At 39.6% G+C, this 23,599-nt stretch overlaps 1 protein-coding gene across 14 annotated transcripts in view; it reads right to left on the bottom strand.

Annotated features, from left to right (window-relative positions):
* Window positions 1–23,599, bottom strand: part of TENM4 (teneurin transmembrane protein 4) — a 1,543,936-nt gene that overhangs the window by 385,190 nt on the left and 1,135,147 nt on the right. For 13 of the 14 annotated variants that reach the window (XM_077174070.1, XM_077174074.1, XM_077174077.1 and 10 more), the window contains one exon: window positions 7,239–7,334. The gene's annotated coding sequence lies outside the window, so the exon portion shown is untranslated. The remainder of the gene's footprint in view (window positions 1–7,238; window positions 7,335–23,599) is intronic. The other variant, XM_077174072.1, reaches the window with a different exon arrangement.

The raw sequence follows: 23,599 nt of genomic DNA, 5'->3' as shown, positions 1-23,599 counted from the left end.
TTGCAGCATAAAGATGAAACCTGCAGGGAGACAGCTGCAGTGGAAAGGATTGAAATTAATGTCAAGCAATAGATGAGATTTTGGTGGAGATTTTGATGAGATTTATTGCTGAAAATGTTTTCCCTGGCAAATGTCACATCATTAAAATTTAAAAAAAAAACCCGCAATAGAATTAAGAAAATAAAGAGAAACTCACAACCAGTGTCCTGATAAATAGCAGCTTGAAACTCCGTCCTCAGGCTCTCAGGGTCAAAGATGGTCTTCTTCATAAGGAAGTGTGCAGAACTGCTAAAATGTCCTTTCAGATCCTTTCACCTCATCAGGTCCATCATCTGTGACTCCAGAGCACATGTTTTATGGACAGTAAGGATATTTTGCCAACATCTGGCAGGGTGTGGCTGAGTCTAACTGGGAACAGCCCTTGGAGCAAATTCTGCAGCTGAGCACTTCCCAGCAGAGCCACATCATTTATACACAGTCTAATATGGGTGAATTAAGATCCTGTAAATATAAACAGCGTATTTGGCATTTGCCTGTTGGAGAAGCTCCTTGGGGAGTCTCTTCTATGCCATCCTTGATGGGACAGCCAGAAGAATTATTCCTTTATGCCTGGTAATTACACATGAAAGTGCCAGTTCCCTGTCACAGACAGCAAAAAATGAGGATTGCAGGTGAATTGTGTGTTCGCCTCAAACAGGACAGCAAATCTGCATGAGGTTGGCCAAGCTAATTTTTATTTTCTCAAAAGGACTGAATGGTCTGTAGGTCTGAGTGCATGCCTCAGGCACGCACCTGCCTGCCCCTCCCAATAAGTACCTTCCATTTAGTAATCCTTGAAGAAAACAAATTGTTTTTATCGTGCAGGGATGAAAAATCCTCCTCGAGCCAGATGTCCAGCTCAAAAAAACATTTCTCCAGCCTTTGGATTCTCTCTACTTAGGTTGCTGTTCTCATCCGCACTTGTATTGGTTGGTCCAGCTAGATTTGGAAGATCCTTGTGAGCACGGTTGCATGGAACTTGTCTTTTCTGAGCTGGCCTGTATTTCAGAGGTGCCGATATCTCTATTAAAACCCAGTATAGCTACCTTTATCAACAATGCCATGTTAGGTTAATATACTAGCAATATACCAACAGTGTAAGAGTTACCTACACACATATCATTTATGTATATTGTTAATATTACTAGCACTACTTGTGTTCAGAATGGTAGTTTCAGCTCAGTCAGACTAGTCCATTCCTGCTAACAGCTTAAGTCTGATAAAATAAAGAACTTATTTCTCTGCCTAGACCAGATAACAACTGTGTCTGCTTGGCAGAAAGAAGAAAATAAAGAAGAAAATAAACTATTCAAAAATTAGCAATAGAGCAAAAAAAGAGACTGCTCTACTTCTAAGGCATTAAACCTTACCAAATTAATGACTGTCCATTATTATCACTGGTAACACTATGCTGTTATTAGAAAATGGAACTGGGGAAGAATCTCACCTGTGGAAGTATATTTTAAATTGTCTTCTGTACTTAAGCCTGTCCTTCAATTTAGGGCTTAATAGGATTCCTCACAGGAGCTAAACACATGTTGAACAGTTTTACAGGAACAGTACTCAAGGGTGCTTTCTTGTACCAGGTGAAGACAGATCCTGTAACTCACTTTCAATTATTTTTCCATACTTCTGTTGTTTAGATTACTCTGTTGCATAAGAAATGAATGCCTCTACTGACTTTGTTTGTTTTGCCTCACGACCTGCAGGGGCTTCTTAACCTCGGTGAGAATGCACACAAAATACAAACTTCCCCAGCAGCAGAGTTGAGGATAGTCAGACACAGTTGCAAAATTAGCATTAAAATGGGATGAAAAAGCTCTGCTTTTCCACACAGAAACATTTCATGCTCTCCTGCAAAATGGAAAGTATGCTTATGTGCCCCAAAGCAAATTTTGCTCCCTCACCCACTGTCACCTCATCCTAAAAGTCAATGTCTAATGAGAATATGTAAATTAAAAAAAGCCTAGATTGGGACAGTTGGAAAATTTGAAAGCTTTGCCATGAACAAGTGAATTTACCTCAGCTATCATGAGTAAGCAAAAGCATCTTCCAGTGCCTAAAGGGGCTACAAGAGAGTTGGAGAGGGACTTTTGACAAGGGTGTGGAAGGACAGGACAAGGGGAAATCATTCAGACTGATAGAGGGCAGGGTGAGATTAGGTATCAGGAAGAAATTCTTCACTATGAGAGTAGTGAGACACTGGCAGAGGCTGCAAAGATGTCGGTCCTCCATCCCTGGAGGTGTTCAAGACCAGGCTGGATGGGGCTTTGACCCACTTGGTCTAGGGGAAGGTATCCCAGCCCATGGCACAGGGTTGGAACTAGACAGTCTTCACAGTGCCTTCCAACCCAAACCATTCTGTTAGTCTATGAATTTATGGTTTTATGAAAAGAAAACTGGGATGATAATTCATGGATGCATAGTTGCCTTGAGTCCTCAATAAGTTAGCTCTCTGTACCATGGCTGTGGGTGACAAACAAGGGCTTGCACACAGTCCCCAGGGGTGGAATGTGGCACCACGGGCTGTGCTGCTCAATCAGGGCTGCAAAGTAAGGGGTGTCAAAGAGCTTTGGCCATGGCACAGTGGGGTTCTGACCAGCTCTAGGACAACGGCACAGTGCTTATAGGAGCTACACATCTGCTGCAAGGGGAAGATATGCAGGCATGGAGAGGGAACTGAGGATGCACAGCTCCCACTGAGGCATCTGTGCTGTTTGCAGTCACTGGCTGTGACAGCAGCACACACAAGCTGTGTGGGCCTCATGCATGGCACTGCTAGATAGGTCTATAAAGTACATTATGAGATCATCCAGAGATACACAAAGAAGCCCTGAGTGAAACTCTGTAAGTTCATAAAAGCAGTAAAACTGTGCCAGAACATTGGGATGGCTCAGCCTGTTCATGGAGGTGGGGGGTATGGCTAAAAGCTGTTGCACTTGCAGGCTGTGGGTTAAGCCTATGTCATTATGCTCTCCACACAGCACATGGTTTCCAGAAGGAAAATGCTATGATATTTTGGTGTATTTGTTAAACCTACAAGAAGATGAGCAATAAGTATCCCCATCTCTCTGAGATACACTATATCTGCAGCTAAAGGTGGTTCCCCTGCTATGAAGTTATCTCTTTTTCCAAACAGAGTAATGATGGGATCTTTGTTATTTCTTTGCTGTTGTGTATTGGTTCTTTGGAGGGTGTGAGATCATATCTCCTGCGTGTCACAAGAGGAGGAAAAAAACTGGGCTGAAAATAGATTTCTGCAGCAAAGCAAAAGAAAAGCAAAATCTGATGTGTCCAAGAAATGCATCTGCAATTCACTTGTAAATCTAAACAGGGAGAAAATGATTGACAGACAATGTACAAACAGTTCTTGTAATAAACTTTTGAGTTCATACTGGTTTCTACAGCCACCCCCCACCTGCTGCATACTCCACAACCAAGTTGCTAATTACAGCCTTCCTGCTGTTTTCCAGTTCCTCCTCTGCTAAATAATGGGAGGATAAAGGTTTAGGGAAACTGATGCACTTGACAGCAAAAATAAATAAGCAAATGAATACATAACTAACTAAATAAATAATTAATCTAGTCATCTCCAAGACAAGGCTCCTCTATCATACCTTCGGTACCTTGAGCCAAACTTCAAGGGTTATTCAAGAAAAACGATGATCTGGCACCTCAGAGAATAAGCCATAAGTATCAATGCTTAATTAACACTGCATGACATTAATTTGAATAAATAGAACCTTTTAGAAGGATGTCTCTCTATATTGTGGGTTGAAACAAGATGCCTTGTGGGAAGAATGACAAGCTCCCCAGGATTATGTAACATCTCTATGGTTATAGCACCTGGAGGCTTTAAGTGTATCATGAGCACAATGTGTTAGATGCTGTATAAATATACAGTTGCTGAAGATGCTTATCTTGGATTTGTAGTGTAAACAAGAAGATATGCCACACAGCTCTGGTGACAGGTTGATCAAGGCTAAGAAGACAGGGGACCTAAGGAAATTAGAAAACACATACACATTGTTTAGCAGTTTCTAATTTGTTGGGACAAGGGGATTTTTACAAAAACTTATTCCCAAAACTTTATCAATATAAAGTGCTTGCAAAAGTCCCCAAAGACATAAGAGTTGCCTTATGGTTTAACAGGAAAATAGAAAGGAAAAGAGTGCACAGGTTGCAGCAGAATAGCATGACAGTCAACAATGACAATCAGTGTTTTCAAGCTGGGTACCAAATACCAACTACCTCTTTCCTCACCTGAGTAAGAGCAGTCTGATCAGCAATGAGCTACAGTTTCCACTGAGAGCTGCAAGAGGACAGCAGCTCCAAAAATCATCCTCTTTCCAGATTAATGTTGGCGGCTCCTGAGAAACACTATATCCCCTGAGGCATATTGTTACTTTTAATGAGACAGTAAAATAACAGACCCTGTTGTTTGTACTGTTCATATTCATCTTGTGTGTGCATTGAAGAGGGACAAAAAGGTGTTTAGAGGGCTGGAGACCTTCTCCTGTGGAGACAGGCTGATGGAGTTGGGGTTGATCTGCCTAGAGAAGGCTACAGGGAGACCTTAGAGCCCCTTCCAGAACTTAAAGGGGGCTATAAAATAGCTGAAAGAAGGACTTTTGACAATGGTATGGAGGTACAGGACAAGAGGGAATGGCTCAGTCTGGCAGAGGTCAGGTTTAAATTGGGTATTAATAAAAAATTATTTCCTGTGAGAGTGGTGGGGCACAGCCACAAGTTGCCCAGAGAACTGTGACTCCTCCATCACTGGAAGCATTCAAGGCCAGGTTGGATGGGGTTTTGAGCAACCTAGTCTAGTGAAAAGTGTCCTTGCCCATGGAAGGGGGTTTGGAATTAGATGATCTTTGAGGTTCTTTCCATCCCCAAACATTCTATAATTCCAAGACTTCGCAGATAGTATGGGATCAGCTAGTATGGCATACCTTTGAAACAGCTCTGGAAAGACCCGTTGAGGGGAAAATGTGCCTCATAGCTGGCATGACTGACTCCACTACCCTGTTGGACGTAACTGGGGAAAAATACTGTGATTCCACAGGAAATAACTGATTTGGATTCTATTATTGACTCTTTGACCTTATGTCGCTACTCAGATCTCCTGGTAGCAAAAAGGTTATCAAATGCATCATGGTTGTAAAAGACTGCATTTTGAAACGAGTAGTATTTTGTAATGAAAAAGTCTTCAGATTACATTGACAAGTAAGAATTCGCCTTTAGTAAAAAGGTATTTAGACATGTCCTCTGAAATTTTTATCTCTTAATAGAGAGCTTATCATGTGCAGCGACTCCCAGAAATTTGAGAAGTTTTACTTTAGAGATTTCTTCTTCTTTTCCTTACTCCACTCAGCTTTCTGTCACCTCATTATACTGTTACCACTTACAATGAAACCTTGACTTTGAAAATACTTTTACTCTTTTTCTTTTTCCCTTTTTCTTTCTCTTTGTTTTTTATGCCTAGTCATTATCTTGCAGTGAGATCTTTCTCAGGGGTTAACTTTTTGAACTCTTGCTACAGACACAACATTTCAGCTCACACCAGCCCTAATACTTCCCTGCTCATGGCAGGGGGAGATTGGAATTAAATGATATTTATGGTCTCTTGGTCTCTTCCAAACCAAACCTTCCTATAATTCTAAGATTATGGAAAAAAAAAAACAAGCACAATTTAATTCCTTATAGGAGTACATAGTTTCTCCCTAAGGAGTAATGAACAAAGTCCAGGACATGACTCGTAGGCAAAATTTTCATGCTTTGGGAACTGCCTCTTCTTTCTTATGCCAGTATCTGTGTAGTGCTGGTGATTAAAGCACTGGTGTTCACTAATCACTTTCATTCTGTCTAGCAAGTACACATAATTCTGCATCAATTTAATTTAAATATCACTTTATATTCATGGCTTTGACTTTTAGGACTCCTCCTACTGTACTTGTAGTTTTAATATTAACAGACATTTCTTTCTCTCCACTCATCACTCATATCAAGATTCCCAGGCTGAGGTGAACATTAGCTGCTTCTTTATGTGGCAAAAGCCACAGGTGCCCCAGCTCTTCAGTTCTACGTGAAAAGTTCTTAAATATCACCCCTCAGCAACATTCTCCAAGAAAGTGTGTTTTGATTTGAAAGGCAACTAGACAATCTCCAGTGGTCCCTGCCAGCATCAAATATTCCACAATTTGTTGATTCATGCTTCTGCTTTTCTACCATTTCCTTGTAATTTTCTGTCTACTGAATAGTCCCAGCTTTGCTTGACATGTCCCAGCAATGATCTCCAAGCAACATTCCCTCTTGATCACTGTGGACAATGCCACTATCCTGTAATCTTGGTATCATCTTCAACTCATATTCCCGTCCACTCCAGATGCCACTTCCCAGTTAACACTGAAGCTACACATACATTCAAAGTATGTTTTGTGTATCATACTACAAATAATGCCTTTCCTTGCTCTCTACCCATCTAGGTAAATCTCTTATCTCAGTCCTTATCTTTGAACACGTCAATTACTGCAGAATTCCTTTCTGTCACTTACATCACAGGTGTAAATTTGCCCTGATAATATTCCCTGGATACAAAGGCCATTTTTCCAGATATAGCATTGAGTTTCCTTCCCCATTTCTATCAAAACGAGGCTGTCTGCATCCAATCAACCCATGCATTTTCCATGGTCTATGCACTGGATTTTCAAATGAGTGCTTTTGTATTTTCTTTCATGCTGATCTCCATAAACACATATAAAATTACCTTGCTAGTGACTTTCTTTCTCTGCAGCAACATCTAAAATTCTGACAAGGACTAGGTTGCAGGTGTGCTATTAGCATTGCCTGTCATACTGACCAGCACTTATCACATCCATGGGTCTCCTCTGTCTGTCACTATCCATAGCTTCTTGACTTCTACTAAGACATAAGTAATTTCATGCAGAGAATGTCTATGTTTCTAGAGTGCCTGGCACAGCAGAAATGAATCCATGACTGAGACTGTGATTCAAATTATCCTTGTCAACTAATAAAAATAGACATGGGTCAATAATAGACCCATTCTAGAGAAATTAGTGAAATTTCTCATGACTCCAATTAGGGAAATCTCCTCAAGAAACATTACAAATATCATAATTTTATTTTAAACAACAAAACATGATTAAAACATCCCAGATACTGGAATTAGTACTCACTTTTGGTAGTTGCCTTCTTAGAAATATCTAGGAACAATCCATCAAATGCTTCTTGTAGGATACTGTTTTAACCTAGACGTGTTATTCTCAGTCTACCTGAAAAATACACAGACATAGAAAAAAAATCAGTGTTTTGTTCAGTGATTGTTAACTTATTTGCTATAGAAAAATAAATTAAAACAACTACTTACTGTTATACGGGGTATCTAAAACAGTGATCTATACATACATGGTTCCTGCTGTAATGTCACATCAGCACTACTAGGGTATGCTTAGTTATCTCATAGAAAGAAATGCATTTGGTAAATACAAACTAAGTTCTTTTGTACAGCACTCAGAATTGGTGCCTGTCCTTGACCAACTGTGCAAACATCCACCCCCTTGCCAAAAGAGTAATTCATCAAGTCCTCTACTGGAGGTTCAAGAGTTTCCAATTAACACAGCAGTTGTTCCTTTCCTCTTCTGTGTTTTCGCAGGCTTCAGAAGATAAAAATAAAAATATATATTTTTTTAGTTTATATGGTTATCCCAAATATCTAGTTTCTTAAGTCTTCTTCCTTTGTTAGAGAGAAATGGCTGAGATCTTCCAAAGATGCCTCTTGCTGTTTCCACTCTCACATCAGTAAACTATATCCTGTGAAATTGTGTGTGGCATCGAAGAGTCCAAATTTAATGATGCATGTGTCACAAACCTACCACACTACAAGCAGGAGGTTCAACGAAAGTGTAGAGCAGCACTGGGGCTCCTCTTCTGCCTCTCATTAGCTAGTTAGTCTCAAGTCCCTTTTCTTAGCTCCTTTCCTTGTCTCAGGGAGACCATGTCCCATATAGACTGGAAAGGCAGAGAACACAGAAAGAGGGTGTGTGTAGTTTCACTGAAAGCCACATTTGTCAGACCCATCAGCTCTCCCAGGTTACCCACTTTGTCAGATATGCATCTATTTTACATTCACTCTGGTGCACAAGGTCTTGAATAATTGGGAAAAAAAAATAATAGAAGGCTGAGTGATATGGTAGCATACTGTTAGGGACGTGGGATTCCATGTCTTTCTTTGGCAACTTCTTTCTGCATATATGGTCCAAAACTGCATTGACCTTTGAATCTTGCCAATTGCAAATTAATTTGAATCCAAGCTGTCTATTGAAAAGGTGCAAAGGTCACCTTTAAATAGCTGCTCTGCTACATTGCCCTTTACTCCATGGTCCACATCCTTTGTCTTCTTCCAATTAATTCTGCTTCTTCAAGAACACTCCTTGCTGCTGATTGTGCTCTCGTACAGACTATTTCTCCTCCACATGCATTTTTCAAAGCCGCATCTCATTTTGTCATTTCCTGCCTAAGGTTTCTAGTCTCTCTATTTTTGCTGATTTATGCAGTGCCTCCCAATTTGGATCATTTGTGATTTTAATTAACATGTACTCTTTTCCTGTCTTCTGGCTAATGAATGAAGATATTTAAAGAAGACTGGACTCAGGAATGCTCCCTGATGTTCCCCCACTAGAAAACCCACGTGATTCAACACATTTTCATTTATTATCTCACTTCACTAATGGCCCTGTGGATGGTTTTTAATCAACATCACAGAGTCCTTATCTAAGCCAATCTGAATTAATTTTCTGAGTATCCTCTCTTGGTGATGCTCACTTCAAATAGAAGAAAACAAAAGCAGAAGAGGCCATCACTCACCAGAATGCTTTTCTGTGAGACCTGGAAATGAGGAGGTAGTGAGAATAAATTGTTCACTTTCCTCTCTCAGGACTCTGGTAGTCTTAGGATCCCCTGTCACCATAATACCTATACCACTCCTGATTTTCAATATAAGTATTTTAGAACTGTTTGTCAAGGCAGGGAAGTGTTATTATTCCCACTTTGGAGAATAAGCTGCAGCACAGAAAATATAAGGAAGTGGTCTGCTCTGCTCCTTTAGCAGTCATGGTTAGAAACTGAGGGTTTAAGGTTGCTCTTGCATTTACACCTGTCTTCTGAAAGTTACTGTGACATGCCTACATGTATATCTCTGGGATGACCCATCAAATGCAACATCAAAGTGATTTCATCTCTTAAACAAAAAAATAACCAACCAACCAAACCCAATCCAACCAAAACAATACAAACCCCTAAATGTCAGTACATCTGTATTTATATCATGACCTGAATGCCATTTTGAAAGAACAGGCCCAAATAATGTAAAGTGATTCAGAAAAGTTGAGACTCAGGTATTCAGAACATATAACTGCCTAATCCAGACCACAGGACACAGAATAAGTCTTATAGCAGTACCTGTTGGATCTAGTCCTTAAAGTTATTTGGGCATCTCTTTCTCACTCAGCTGAGTTTTGAGATATTCTTGAAGTCCTGGGCCAAAATGCTTTCCTTGATGCTATACAGGATGTTTATACTGGATTTGAATACAGATCCACAAAGTCTAAAATGTGGTCCCCACCTAAGAACTTCTTTCCTTTCCTATCAAGAGTATAATTATGTCATGTGATGGATATTTCAGCTCCAGTCATAGCTCTGTGCTCCCTAAAAAGTAGGGTCCTACTGACTACATGCACAGTATCCTCCACAGTCACCTCCTGATAAACAATTTTAATATGGTAGTTACATTCCTCTTGGATGAAAATTAAAAACACCTTTCTGCTACAGCAAAAAGGCATGTACAGCATTGATTTATTTATGTGGGTAATTTATTTTCTGAAATATTAATTGATGTTTCTGAATGAGCTCTGAATTATTTTCAAAAGCTTGAAGTTTATGCATTTTTTAATAAAAGCCAGCAGGACTTTTTTAAAATGTTGCTATTATCCCCTCTTCCCACTCACCCTCTTTATAAATCAAAACACGTGGGGAGAAAAACAGACCAACAAAAACCTTCCACCCCCATTAAAAAAAAAAAAAAAAAAAGAAAGGAAAGGAAAGGAAAGGAAAGGAAAGGAAAGGAAAGAAGGAAAGGAAAGGAAAGGAAAGGAAAGGAAAGGAAAGGAAAGGAAAGGAAAGGAAAGGAAAGGAAAGGAAAGGAAAGGAAAGGAAAGGAAAGGAAAGGAAAGGAAAGGAAAGGAAAGGAAAGGAAAGGAAAGGAAAGGAAAGGAAAGGAAAGGAAAGGAAAGGAAAGGAAAGGAAAGGAAAGGAAAGGAAAGGAAAGGAAAGGAAAGGAAAGGAAGAAAAAGAATGAAAAAGGGCAGGGACCAAATATTTCCAGAGCATCAACAATCATAAAGAAACCAATCACAAGCTAAGAAATTATCTAAGGGAGCACAGAGGGAGGTAACAATACGAAGAGGACAATTTAGAAAATATTTGCAGAAGCAAAATTTATAAATACTCATTATATCTTTTAAACACATGTTGAAATTAATATGTGTTCTTGCTTCTTCCTTTCCCATTAATATATTTAGTGCAAGAAGATATGTAGGATAAAATATTGTCACCAATATTCTCTTTCTATTAGGAAATAATTACACAGTTTTTTCACTCCAAACTTTTAAACATGGCCCAGTTGGAAATGAATTGCCTTTGACATGCTAAAAATAAGCACGAGAAACTTAATCTAAGTCCATCACCAGTGCAATTTATACTATACGCCACTTCTGTAAGGTGTAATTAACAGTGCATTGCTATAATTTATTATTGGTTTAAAAAGCCTGAAAATCAGATCCTTACAGTAAAATGGGAAAATGGGAAGCTATATGCCAGGCATATTATTCTGGCTTATATTAATTCAGTTATTTTACCTTTGGTGCACATCCATCTATCCATACAATGTGAATGCTCCATTGAGAATGATGCTGGGTACTGAACTTTCAGCTCAATATGAAATACGAACTCTGAAGCATAGCTCCAATAATACTTCCATTTGCATTATTATGATTAACATTCCTCTGAATAGGAAGCATCCACTAATATTAATTGCAGAAATAGTGAGATTCCAATTGCCATAAATCACTGTGCAGTGTAAAGCAAGCTCTCAGAAAACAGCACAGAAAAACTCTTTTTTGGTTCTTTTTCTGAGTTCACTTCAACCTCATTTTAACCAGGCTTATTCATTTGTGTCCATTGACAAGACAGTAGTTATGGTTTTCTCTTGATTAGCACATTCTTTTAGGTAAGGTCCCAAACAGCTTTCACATGAAAGGTTGAATCCAACAGAGCATGTTTTTTCTCATTAAAGACTTAGCATTCACCCACAGGTAATTTATCACACAGATACTCCCTGTCTCACAGGAAGGAGAGTGGCCTTGAAGCCAGTGTTCTTGGTCTGATCAGAAGTTTTTTCCAGAACAGTTGAAATGAATGCCTTTTCAAAGACGGTGTTTGCTGAATTCATTTAGTAAGTGAAAATATGGGAAGGGAAAAGATACACAGTTTCTCTATTAAAGCACAAGGAGACATTTTGCCTTATTTGAAACAATATTATCACAAAATCTGTATGATCTTATTGAAATTTAATTAATATATTTATATATTTGTATCAAGTCAACATTTCCCCTTCACTGCCATTTCTTTCTTACACAGTTAGCAAAACTGTCAATATTCATTGATTCATCAAAGCAAGCAACCCTGACATTTGGTGCATCAGCTTTCATTTGTAACAGGCATACGATGCAATGATTTATTTTGATGTATTGCATTTTACCCTAAAGAGCATCCAAAAATAAAAATGCTTTCATTAGAAGTGTTGCGAAAACAAGGCATCTTCACACACAAGGAAAGAAAAATTTCTTGCCACCTGTGCTCTTTAGTCCAGACTTTTGATGGTTGGATTGCTTTGGAGTTTGCCTGCTTGGGGGTTTTCAGACACTCTATTTCCAAATGTATCATATACTAAAAAAGCAACTGGAGGGTCTAAGCAGTGTTCAGAGCTGGAAAGAGCAGAGATTTTCCTAGCTGGTGTCCTGCTTTGATTAACTCACAGTAGGTGAGGTGCCCCTGAATTACTGTGGTATCAACTGAGTTCCTGATGACAGGGCCCACCTTGTTTTTCCTGAGACAGCAATTAGTGCCAACCTCAAAGGCAGAAGAAATGGTCATAGATGGCCTGGCTACTTGGCTGCCAGTGGGAGGGTGAGGAAAGATCATGGACATATCCTCACCTAGGACATTCATACTAACTTGCTTTTCTGGCCAAGAATACTTTATCTTTGCTCCTGATAGGAGAACCCACAAAGCAGTTATACATTTCCAGGTAGGAAACATGTTCCAACTGCAAATAATTCTTTTAGCAGACATTTACCATTAAGTACAGGTTTAAGTCTCACCGGGGACATCAGAGCTTCAACATGTGCTTGAAGTCAAGTGTTCCCTCAGAGGGCTGTGGCTGAATGGGGACAGTCTGATGAACTGGAGACACTAAGGACCAGGAGTAAATACATATGCCTGCATATACTGGTCTCTGCTGCTTCTAATTGTGTCTGTGCTGCATATTTCTCTCCAGCTCCTTTTCCATTATCATCCTGTGCTGCAAGAGATGACGCTGACACAGCGACTAAGTGGAGCGAGGCAGGAAGCGGAGACAGGACAAGCAGAAATGAGCTGAAAATCATCCTCCCAAATGAAGCCCTGCTCACAGGACAACATCTCATTATTTTGTTCCCCCATGGAGAACAGAAAGGCATGGCTGATGTGTTTGGAGATCATAGGCATGTTCCAAAAGGCAGCAAATGAAAGCAGAAGAGAGTCTATTTGGGTTATTCAGAGCCAAAGGACACCCTTCTGTAAGATGGCATTTTGCTTTGCAGTGACTGAAGCTCAACCACCACCATAACCTTTTCATTCTCTACAACTCCCTGTAAGGAGGTTTTAGCAAGGTGTGGTTTGGTCTCTTTTCCCAGGTAACAAGCAACAGGACAAGAGGAAATTGTGCCAGGGGAGGTTTAGATTGAATATCAGGGAAAATCCCTTCATTGAAAGAGTTGTCAGACACTAGAACAAGCTGCCCAGGGAATTGTGCAATTTTGAACTTCAAGAGCCAGAATGGTGCCCCAGTGCAGTGGGTGTTTTTCACATCCCAGTCTGTTCCAGTTCTGTTGTAAGGGCCATTTCACTGTATTTTGTCTCTTATGTTTTCTTTGTTTGGTTGTTATTTTTATGGTTTTGGGTTGTTTTTTTTTTTTCCTTTAAGAAGGGTGAAGCTGTTTTTTAAGTAGCTTATAGAAGAGATTAAAAAAAGGTTGCACAGTGGAGGCTTTGGAGGTTTCTCAGAAATAAGATAATTTTCTTGGTGTGTAGTAATTTCAAGTGAAAAATTGGACTTCTAGGAAATGATAACAAAATGATAACAAGTAAAGGATGTCGAATGCATTGCAGAAGAACTACATTTTAATGTTCATCAATGAATTGCGGTGCTGTGCTCTTTGCATACCAAGCTCTTCTTTCTCAGTTGAAGGAAGATCACCAGATATGCTTTGTGTGAAAAATTAGCTTTCATGTTCTACTTTTAACTGTGGCATACCTAAGTCTCATTTTCTTGCATATGCTTTGGTCATCAGAGATGTATCCAGCTAACTTCAGACATCTGTATAATAGAAGTTAAAGAGCTATGGCCTAGTCTAAGTTACATGTCTAGTTTTAGTTGAATGAGTTACCAGTCAGTGAGTCTCACCCCAAGATATGTTTTCTCAGTGTAAATGAATAACTGCTCCACCAGTCATTAATTTTAATGCTACACTGACAAAAGCTGAGCAGCATTTCAGTAATGACACTGTTCAAAGTATTGCAATAGACTACAATAACAAATTTGGTAAATAAATTATTTTATCAAGCCAGGAGAACTCAAGGACAAAAAATCCTCTTCTGGTCAACTGGAGCAAAGAAACAGGCCATTTCCATCAGCCTGCAAAGTTGCAACCTTGATTGAGCTGCTTCGATTGTGCAAATTTCACTCACTGAACTTAGATTTCAGGTGGACAAAGAAATTGTATCAAAAGGCAACAACTTTTCTCTCACAGAAAACTTGGTCCTCTATTTGCAGAGTTTAAAATTAACACACCATACTATGAGGCACTGGAACATGCTGTCCAGAGAAGTTGTGAATTCCTCCTCCTTGGAAGTATTCCAAGCCAAATTGGATGGGGCTCGGAGCAGCATGGTCTAGTGGAGCGTGTCCCTGCCATGGCAAGGAGGTTGGAACTAGACAATCTTTATGATTCCTTCCAACCCAAAACATTATAGGATTCAATATCCATCTGATCAAGGCTTGCAAACATTTTAGAAAGACATCATTCTTGCACATGCAAAACTTTTTTTTGGATTGTACTTCAAAATTTGCTTTGACATGCTCATAATCCATATAGCAAAATTCAAAGCATTAAAATATGACTTTTATGCAATAGCATAGCCAAAATAAATATTTTCCTGGTCTACTGTGGAAAACAATTCTTCTTTGGCTTCTGGATCATTTTTTCAGCTACTCCTTTATTTGCGGGAAAAATATTTTTTCTGTTGAGTTAATTTAATAAGTAAAAACATTTCTTCTGGCCTATTTGAACTGCGTATTTAAAATGTCATTGTAAAAGAAAGAGTTTTTGTATTGCCTAGAAAAGTATCATAGTATGTTGCCCAGTTCACAACAGATGTTTCTGTAATTGTTCCTTGATTCTGTAGCGGCTTCAGGTCTTTCAGCAGAGCCTTGACCAGCAATAAAATGTAATTTGACCATCAATACACTTTTCGTTAAAGCTGTTAAATGGAAGGAATAGTTTTCCCCTTTATCCATTGCTGATCTAATCCAAAACCTTTCCAAAGCATTCAAAGGATGGGTAATTGCTGCCCCTATTTTTTTTTGCCAGAGGGTAGGTAAGCTGACATTGAGAAGTTTAGAGCAGCACAACTATTGAGCTCAAGGATGGAAAACTTGATCCTAATAAAGGCTGGAAATTGTGGACTAAGCTATATGGACCCCACATTTCTTGTAAACTATGAATACTGCTGCATCTCATCTTACAGATCCAATCTGGTAATTTTCTAAGTAATTTGTACATTTGAACTTTGACATCCTCTGGCTTGGAAATATTGAAGAAAAGTGGGAATTCCCTGCAAATTTTTTATGCCACTTGCCACTTTCACTTTCACCTCAAAAAATCCACTGAAAAATCTGTCTTGGCAAATTTCTTAAGGGTAGAATACAAAATACGCAACAGCAATGATTAACAAGATGTATGAAGTGAAAGCTCTCAATATAACCATTGCATCAAATTAATGATACCTGAAATGGACATTAAATAATATTTGAACATATTTTTAAAAGCTGTTTTCTCAGAAATTAAAAAAATTATATTGCTTCTAGAGTGGACCAACAGGTAGTGGGCCAGATAGTTGCATTAATAAGAACAATACAATGTGAAGAGAGGGCAAGGACACTGCTCCTGAATCTGAGCGCTTCTGTGTTGGGAGGATGTGTTCCTTGCCCTTGACTCTTCGCTTCCTGGTGCTGTAACACTGCTAGGGAGGGTGTTGAGAAAGGGAAACACTCCCAGTGGATCATGCAGGGACTTGTGATTCCTTCTCCTGTGCCTCTCCCTCCAGCTCAATGTGATCACACCCCAAGACTTGACAGGCCTAACGGGGTGTGGGCAGTGGTTTACAGGTGCTGACCAAGTGTGCTTCTGACCCTGAGAGATGTCACCACCTATGTCAGGCATCTTCTGGGCTGGTGGGTCAGACACGTCACTTAAGGAAGACCTGAACCTTTCCAAATCAGTAAAGAAAGGCCAGGTTGGATGTCCTGGGACATCCCAAATGAACCAAACCTTTAATTCATCAGAGGATACATTCATAGCTGTATTCTACCTCTGCAGCCCACAACACATTATGTCTAACCCGTTGCTGTGTGCTTGGTAGACTGTCCTGCTGGCCCTCATGTTGAGGCAAATGTAGGCATGCTGTGATGCCCTCTCTGGAAACCATGGAAGAATTTACCTCATGTATTTAGGCAGCATATTGACATTTGAATGGCTTTAACGGGAGTCCCTACTGCAAGGGAGCAATCAAGGTTAGAGCTATGAAAAGGCTTTCATTTGTGATGACAGGAGAAGTCCGTGGCCTCTGAATGCCCTTTGCTCCCTACTTTGCCTATTCTGAAAACCCAGGGTGAATAATTTAGATACTTCTGGAAAATCGCAAGAATGAGGTGGTATTAAAAAAGGTCAAAGCATACACATTTATTTATGTGGCTGGACACACACACACACAAACAAATTATCTACATATATGTACATACACACATGCACATATATATGCACATAGTGAGATTTTCTGTTCTCCAAATAACTACAAATAGCACATGAGGGCTGAACAGCTGGAGCTAGATTGGTATATTGTACTGTACTGTAGTGACTCAGCACAGGAGCATTTAATTTCCTCCCAGAGCCATGACGTCTCTCCTTCTCAACTGGAAAGACTGGGATGGCTGAGCTGCCTTTTTTTCTTACTGAGTACCTCTGATGATACCTTGTAAAGAATATGCTGTAGATAAGAATTGCAGTATTTTTCTTAATTTCCCTTAAAATAAATAAAAAATGGGCATTCAGAAGAACTCAAACCTCACAATATTCACACCCAAATGCAAAAATCCCACTTAGTTCCTGTGCCATGAGAAAAGCCTCATCACTAACCCTCAATTTGGACCTTCTATTTAGCCCCTTAATTAAACAGGAGCACACATTTTTTCACATGCTAGGACAGCAAGAAGGAACCTGTTTAATGAGATGCCATAACAGCCCCTCCACCTGACTTGTCACAAGTATCTTTACAGCTGTGCTTGTACCAGGAAAAATTCACTGAATTCAGGAATAGTTCACTGAATTATTTTTTCTAATCAGCCTTACTACTATCGCATCCCTGCCCAGCTAATAAATTGCATAAAAATAACATTTCTGCTTCTACAGAAAATTTGTAATTCTCTAATGGCAAAAGCATCCCTTTCCAAGATACCTCTCAGGACAATGACATTAAGTTTTGACTTCAGCTACTCTTCCACATTTAATTAGCAAGGAGAGTGTCAAGCTAATGTTATCATCTCAAGTAAATTGATGGGAACTTTCCCCACACAATAGAAGTTGAATAAAAGCAGAGGATCCTCATGCATCCCTCTTGCTCAGCTCCCAGGACTATATTCCTCCTGCTGCTGTGTAGTGTAGATTGGTATTTTACTTCTTATCAATAGATCTCCATCATTCTGAATGAGAATGACGATCCTTCAGACCTGGTTTTTAAAGCAAACCTATATCCATAAGAGCAATTAGTCCCCCGCTGTGAGTTTAGACACACCAGCTCCACTGCAGCTGCTGTCTGTTGCCAGCACTAAATTTTCCTCAGTAGTGGATCAACGTGTTTAAACACTTTGATCTTCTTTATCTCAGCCAGGAGATTTGAAAGACTTCTGGTTAAACAAGTTTTCTTTTGGGTGAAACTCCATCTCATCCACCCTTTCAGTGCTGACCCAAAACATTTGTGCTTTATTTACTGGAGAGGCATCGTCTTTTGAAATGGCTTCTCACATCCTCTCAGGAAGACTTTTTTTTTCATTCCCCCCTAACGCTGAGCTTAAGTAACGGTACTTCAAACAGCAAATAAGAGGCACAAAGGGGACTCAGTCTTCTATGCAGCAATTCAAAACCATCTTAATCTCCATCACGTACTTTCTGATTTTCTTTTTAATCTCCTGCAGCACAGTGTGCACCAAACACAGCTGAGAAGTTGCTATTTAAGCTGCCTTATTACTGTTACGCTACGAAAGCTTAACTCCTGTTTGGAAGAGATGAGCACAAATGAACAAACACAAGGGAACAGGCATCTTCAATGTGGGTACAGCAGAGTAGTTGACAGGGGATAAGAAATAGTGTTGGGTTGAGGTTTATTCTGTTTTCTCACTTCACAAGCAGCCACAAGTGAACTATTAGTGATGTGAAACTGCTGAGCAGGGAAAAGCATGGGGTGACTGTTAGGCTATTCCTCCAACCACTGCAGAATTCCTGATTTTCCTAGCCAAAATAACTCTTTCCCTCTTTGCATACCATAGGGTTGATACAGCTGTGAATAGGGAATCCAAATCAAATCTCATTAATGAAATTACTTACCTGAGCTTTGGATTGTAGATTGATTTACCACCAAACTGACTAAATTTATTCTCATATAAAATCTTACCTCCTGTGATAAAAACAAGAATTACACTTCTTGTAGAGCTGATGGAAAGAGGCAAAGAACAAACCTTACTGCAGCCTTTCAGAACTTCAAAGTGGCTTATAAGAAAGATGGGGACAGACTTGAGTAAGGCCTGCAATAATGGGACAACGGGTAATGGATCTAAATTAAAAATGGGTAGATTTAGAGTAGGTAGAAAGTTTTTTACAGTGAGGGTGGTGAGACACTGGCACAGGTTGCCCACATAGGTGGTGGATGCCTCATCCTTAGAAACATTCAAGGTGAGGACTGCAAGGCTCTGACCAATCTTGTATGGTGGAAGGTGTCTCTGCCCATGGCAGGGGGGTAGAATTAGATGACTGTTAAAGGTTCCTTCCAACACAAACCACTCTGTGATTCAGTGATTCCAGAAGGAGCCCAGAGAGTTTTACTGATATTAAAACTTTCTGAATGTTAGGATCATATTAAAAGGGCTGTGCTTTTATCAAAATACTTGCTCAGAAATGCAGAAAAAACATTTTCCTTCACCCCAGTATCTGGTGCTGGCAGTGACACAGAAATAACAGAATAATTAGAATAAACAGCATAATTAGAGACTTTGCTTTTTTTCATAAGGGCTTGCTCCCTAGGCATGATTTTAATACTACAGACAATCAGAAGAGTTGATAGAGAGACAGATAACTGAGTCAAAACTTAGGTGAATTTTGTTTCTGCTGCAGTTTGAGCGCTCCCACCCTGCACCAGCTGGTTTTATTATGCAGGTGGATGGAATGTGTTCTGCTCCATTTCCAAGGGAGCCACACAAGCCTAGCATAAATCAGTCAGCGAGTACCTTGAACCACACATATTAGGAATGTAAGCAAGAGGAATTCCAAAATGAAGCATGTTTAGACAAAGAGGCAATTATGGCATGGAGAGGAAAGGAGTGTAAAAATTTCATCTGGGATGGAGCACAGTAGCTCAAGGAGGTGGAAAGTCTGATTCTTTATTTATATAGCCTCATAAATGGGGTGGTTTTAATCCCCTGCATATGATATAGCAATGTCTATTAGAAGTGAATATCACAGGCTGATTCCCAAAGAGGATTTAGGAGACTGGTCTTACAATATCCACACAGTTCAATGAGCCAGACTCAGGTCTCATTTACAAAGAGTCTGCCCAGGTGCGCTTTTATGGACATTGGAGTTATGCAGAATGGAGGCAAATGATACATAAATGTCGTGGGTTTGCACTGCAGACAAAGGAGGGGTGAACAGAGCTGCTCGTGTCGCTGCATGCTGCAAGCTTGACCATAAAAATGCATTCCCAGTGGGTCAGCACCTGTTTAGATAAATGGTTTACTTGAAATACACAATGCAGGAGAGCTCGCTCATTTATCCATATGGCACTAACACGAATTGCCAGCTGTGGCCAGTCGTCCAATATGTTCTCTCTCCATCTATGACATATGAAACCATATGGTATCATCTATCCATTAGGAAGAGATCATTTTCAGACAGGAAGGTTTTCTGACACAATTATTAGCTGTGGCGTTCTTGACCAGGAACAGGCCGAAATAGACAGGAAACAAAAAGAGGCTTATGCTGTCTTAAAGAGTCATGTGAAGAATTTTCTGTTTTTAAATCATCTTTAAAGCTTCTTTTTTTCTTTTTTTTTTTTTTTAAAGTGCCTTTTATCTCTCAGCTTAATGTCATTCTGCTGCATGAGATGCCTTTCTCTTCAACCATTTCTGCAGCAAGTAATCATGGCACAAGAGGCTACTGGCTTCCTTGGAGCTTGGGCTTGATTGGGGCCCGCACGCAGGTACGTGACTTGCTGGAAACGGCCTCTTTTAGGAGTAACTGCTCTACCTCACCCTGTTCAGCAAATATGTGGTCCCAAAACTGCGACTCAAATGTACTTTGTTCCCAAGTGTCCTTGTCTACACAATGTAGACGTTGCTCTGAACTAATGCTAAACACCGTATATCAGCATAAAATCAAAGGAAAACAGTGTCAAAACAGAGTCACTGGCTGAATTCAATAATATCTTTATTGAGACAGAAAATCCTATTAAGGCAGTTCGCCTGCTCTGAATCTGGAATAACTCAATTACTCTTGATTTGCACCAATGCAAATGAGATGAGAATCTGCCCCCAGAACACTTGCTAGCTATGCTCATTGACATGATCAGAAGTACAGTGTTCCCTATAATCAGCCTTGGTTTACCTCTAATGGATATAAGCAGAGACAAGAGCCTCAGGCATTTCAGGCTGTGGAGTGAATAGCTGATCCCTGTCTGCTTGTAGAGTATGCAGATTATGTATGGAGAATCAGAGAAGCTTATTTTGGAAATTAAGCAGCCTCCAAATGAGTCTGAAATCCAGAAATATTTCTTAATAGCAGCACTTACAGATAGAGGATCTCTCCTCCCATATGCATTGTATCTCACCTAATCCAGCAGAAACCTTCTGAGTTAAATCAGCATGCAATGAAAATATTCTCTGACCTGTGGTACAGCCCAGACTATCCATGGAAGAGAAAGATAGCATAATTACTACTAACTGGAAGTAAGAAGTCCTTTGATCTAGCACCCTGGTACTTGAAACAAGGTTCGAGCTCCTACATCCAGTGATTAGAGATAGACCAGTCCACTGACAGTTCAAAACTCAGTTGTGCCAAGTGCAGACTCAATAGATGATGCTAAACACAGGTAAAATTTTGTAAAAGGATTGGTTACAGTCTTCTGCTTAACACACCAGGGGCCCATATCCAGTCCTTTTCTTCCCCTTCCTGTTTTATAGGAGTTGAGGAGATAGATCTTCTGAAAGGATTTGGATCTGGGTAACAAGTTTTGTGTTTTCCTGTTAACAGCGTCATATCATGCATTCTGAAAGAGAGAGATAGAGAGCTACTTTTCATACCAACACAGGCCACAGTTAGGGAAGTAAATGGGAAGCTGGGATGAAGACAAAACATATATATCCTTGTAATCTATCTATCTGATGGTTATCAGAACACAGTAAGAAACACCAGCCAAGAACCTTTGCAAGCAGTCTAGAGGCTACTCACACCATAACAAGGCAATTTAATGTGCAGTAAGTGGAGATTTCAGGCAACTTTTTCCTGGCTAGATGTCCATATGCAGAAGGTGACCACAACAAACACAGTAAGTGAGAATTCATATAAAACACTTCAGAGTATTTTAGGCACTTATTTACAAGCAACACAATGCACATAAAATCAGGAACCTAAACCTTCTGCTAGTTAATGCAGAAATTTCCAGATAAGGTAACACTTAAAATTAGTATTTAACTAACAGATGGCACAGATAGCACCGTAATTGTCCATTTTGCTGACAAAACAAGGAGACAATGACTCAGTCTTGCCTAGAGACAGCACTAACTGGGAAGCAGGATACACCGATTTGTTTCCTGTCTATATGGAATGAGCTCCATACATTACTATTTCCAGGGACATTAGCCCACAGTTTTCCAGTCCCTTTCTGATACTCCAGTTCATATAATAAAGAAAGCTGTTGACCATCTACTAGTCACAAGCACTTGTTCCAGCACTTTTCTCTTTTTCCCATTACCAGGGACACTTTTGTGATGTATCTGATGCTTATGAGATGTTTCTGAATACCTGATTTTCTTTCCCAAGCTACGATAATATGGAGCAGTACTGGCATATTGGCATCTCAGAAGGTTTCTAGTATTCCAGCTTGAAGGCTGTGATCCCAGTTCTTTTTGCAATGACTTACTTATTTTTGTGACATCATGACATTGTTCTCCCACTGATGATTTGCCTTTCTTTGGTCCTTTAACTGTTTATACTTGACATGTCTTCATCATGCATACCAGACATATTTTAAAACACCACATACAAGCATCTCACCAGAGGAGCAGTTTAGCTCACTGCCATGTCATGCCATGCCTTAGTAGCTCAACCCATTGTTTTCCCAGATTTAAATCCATACCAGCAGTTTTCTCACTCATATTTGTCACTCACTGCCAGACATGAAGTCAACACATCACTTCAGTTCTGACATGTATATCTCTACTTTAGGCTAAAATTGAAATAAAAATGTTTCTTAAATCTACTAGTGTATTGGTTAGGACTGTGGAGATCATAATCAATCAGGAAGTGATAAAACAAGATAATTAATATGCTTTGATGCATTTTTATGCACAGACAGGGTGTTTAAAACATACAGATCAATAGAAATATTCCACATAGCCATGAAAAGTTTATAAACTGGCATTTGCTGCTTTTATAACTATATTTGACAAAAATATCCTAAAAATTCAGCAACATTTAGAGGTTGTTGTCACAACCTAGTATATTTCCTGGGAATTTATAGGATTATTTGCTTTGTTCAGTCTTTTTCTGATTCTACACCCACTACAAATGAGCACTATGCCATTGGTGCCAACCTGAAAGAGTATTCTGAGAACATGGATAGTGACAGTATTTATCTCAAGCACAAAGCTTTGTGGATATATAAAGCATTAACAAAGCCTACATGCTGCACAGACCATGCTACCCAACTTGAGTAATAATCTCTTCTACAAAAAGGATACCTTCCCACTTATAGGACCAACAAGCTCCTGAGCTGCCCAACAGCTGCCTTCAGAGCCATTGCACTAAAATCTGGAGAAAGTCATCAGAAGTTGTCTGCTTTAATATTTGTCACACTTAGCCTTTAAAAAAATCTTCCAGATACATTTATTCCCACAATTTTTTTAACATCTCTGGTCACAAGTCAAAGCCAACTTCCCAAATGTGGCAGAAACTATATCAAACTGTAACAGGACCTGAATTCCTTCTTATATCTGTTTTATTTAGTGTTTGGGAAGAAGATGCCCAAGACACACTACAAGGTGGATCAGTATGGAAGTGTTCTTTCAGGATGCAAAAATAAAGATTCCAGCCAGCTACTCTTTGAGAAGCCCCAGAGCTGCAAACAACAAACAAGACCTTTAGACAGGTGGGGTCTAGCTAGAATTACCCCTGCTTTTCATAACTTCAGTAGAGATGCATTGACACTGACATGGAATTAGTGTGAAGAGTAGTTTGTCTCTTATTGCAAAAGGCCAATGCCATCCAGATTAAGGGATGATACCTGCATCTTGTCCATTGCCATCATTTAACAGAATTATGACTCATCTATGCCTCCTATTCCTTTCCCCCTTGTCTACTGAGATGTGATGCCGTCTGGGACAGGGTCTCTCTCACACGCA

The sequence above is a fragment of the Agelaius phoeniceus genome, chromosome 2 (assembly GCF_051311805.1).
Source record: "Agelaius phoeniceus isolate bAgePho1 chromosome 2, bAgePho1.hap1, whole genome shotgun sequence".
Classification (NCBI taxonomy): Eukaryota; Metazoa; Chordata; class Aves; order Passeriformes; family Icteridae; genus Agelaius; species Agelaius phoeniceus.
Note: the sequence above shows the minus strand (reverse complement) of the source record. Positions and strands in the feature narration are given on the sequence as shown.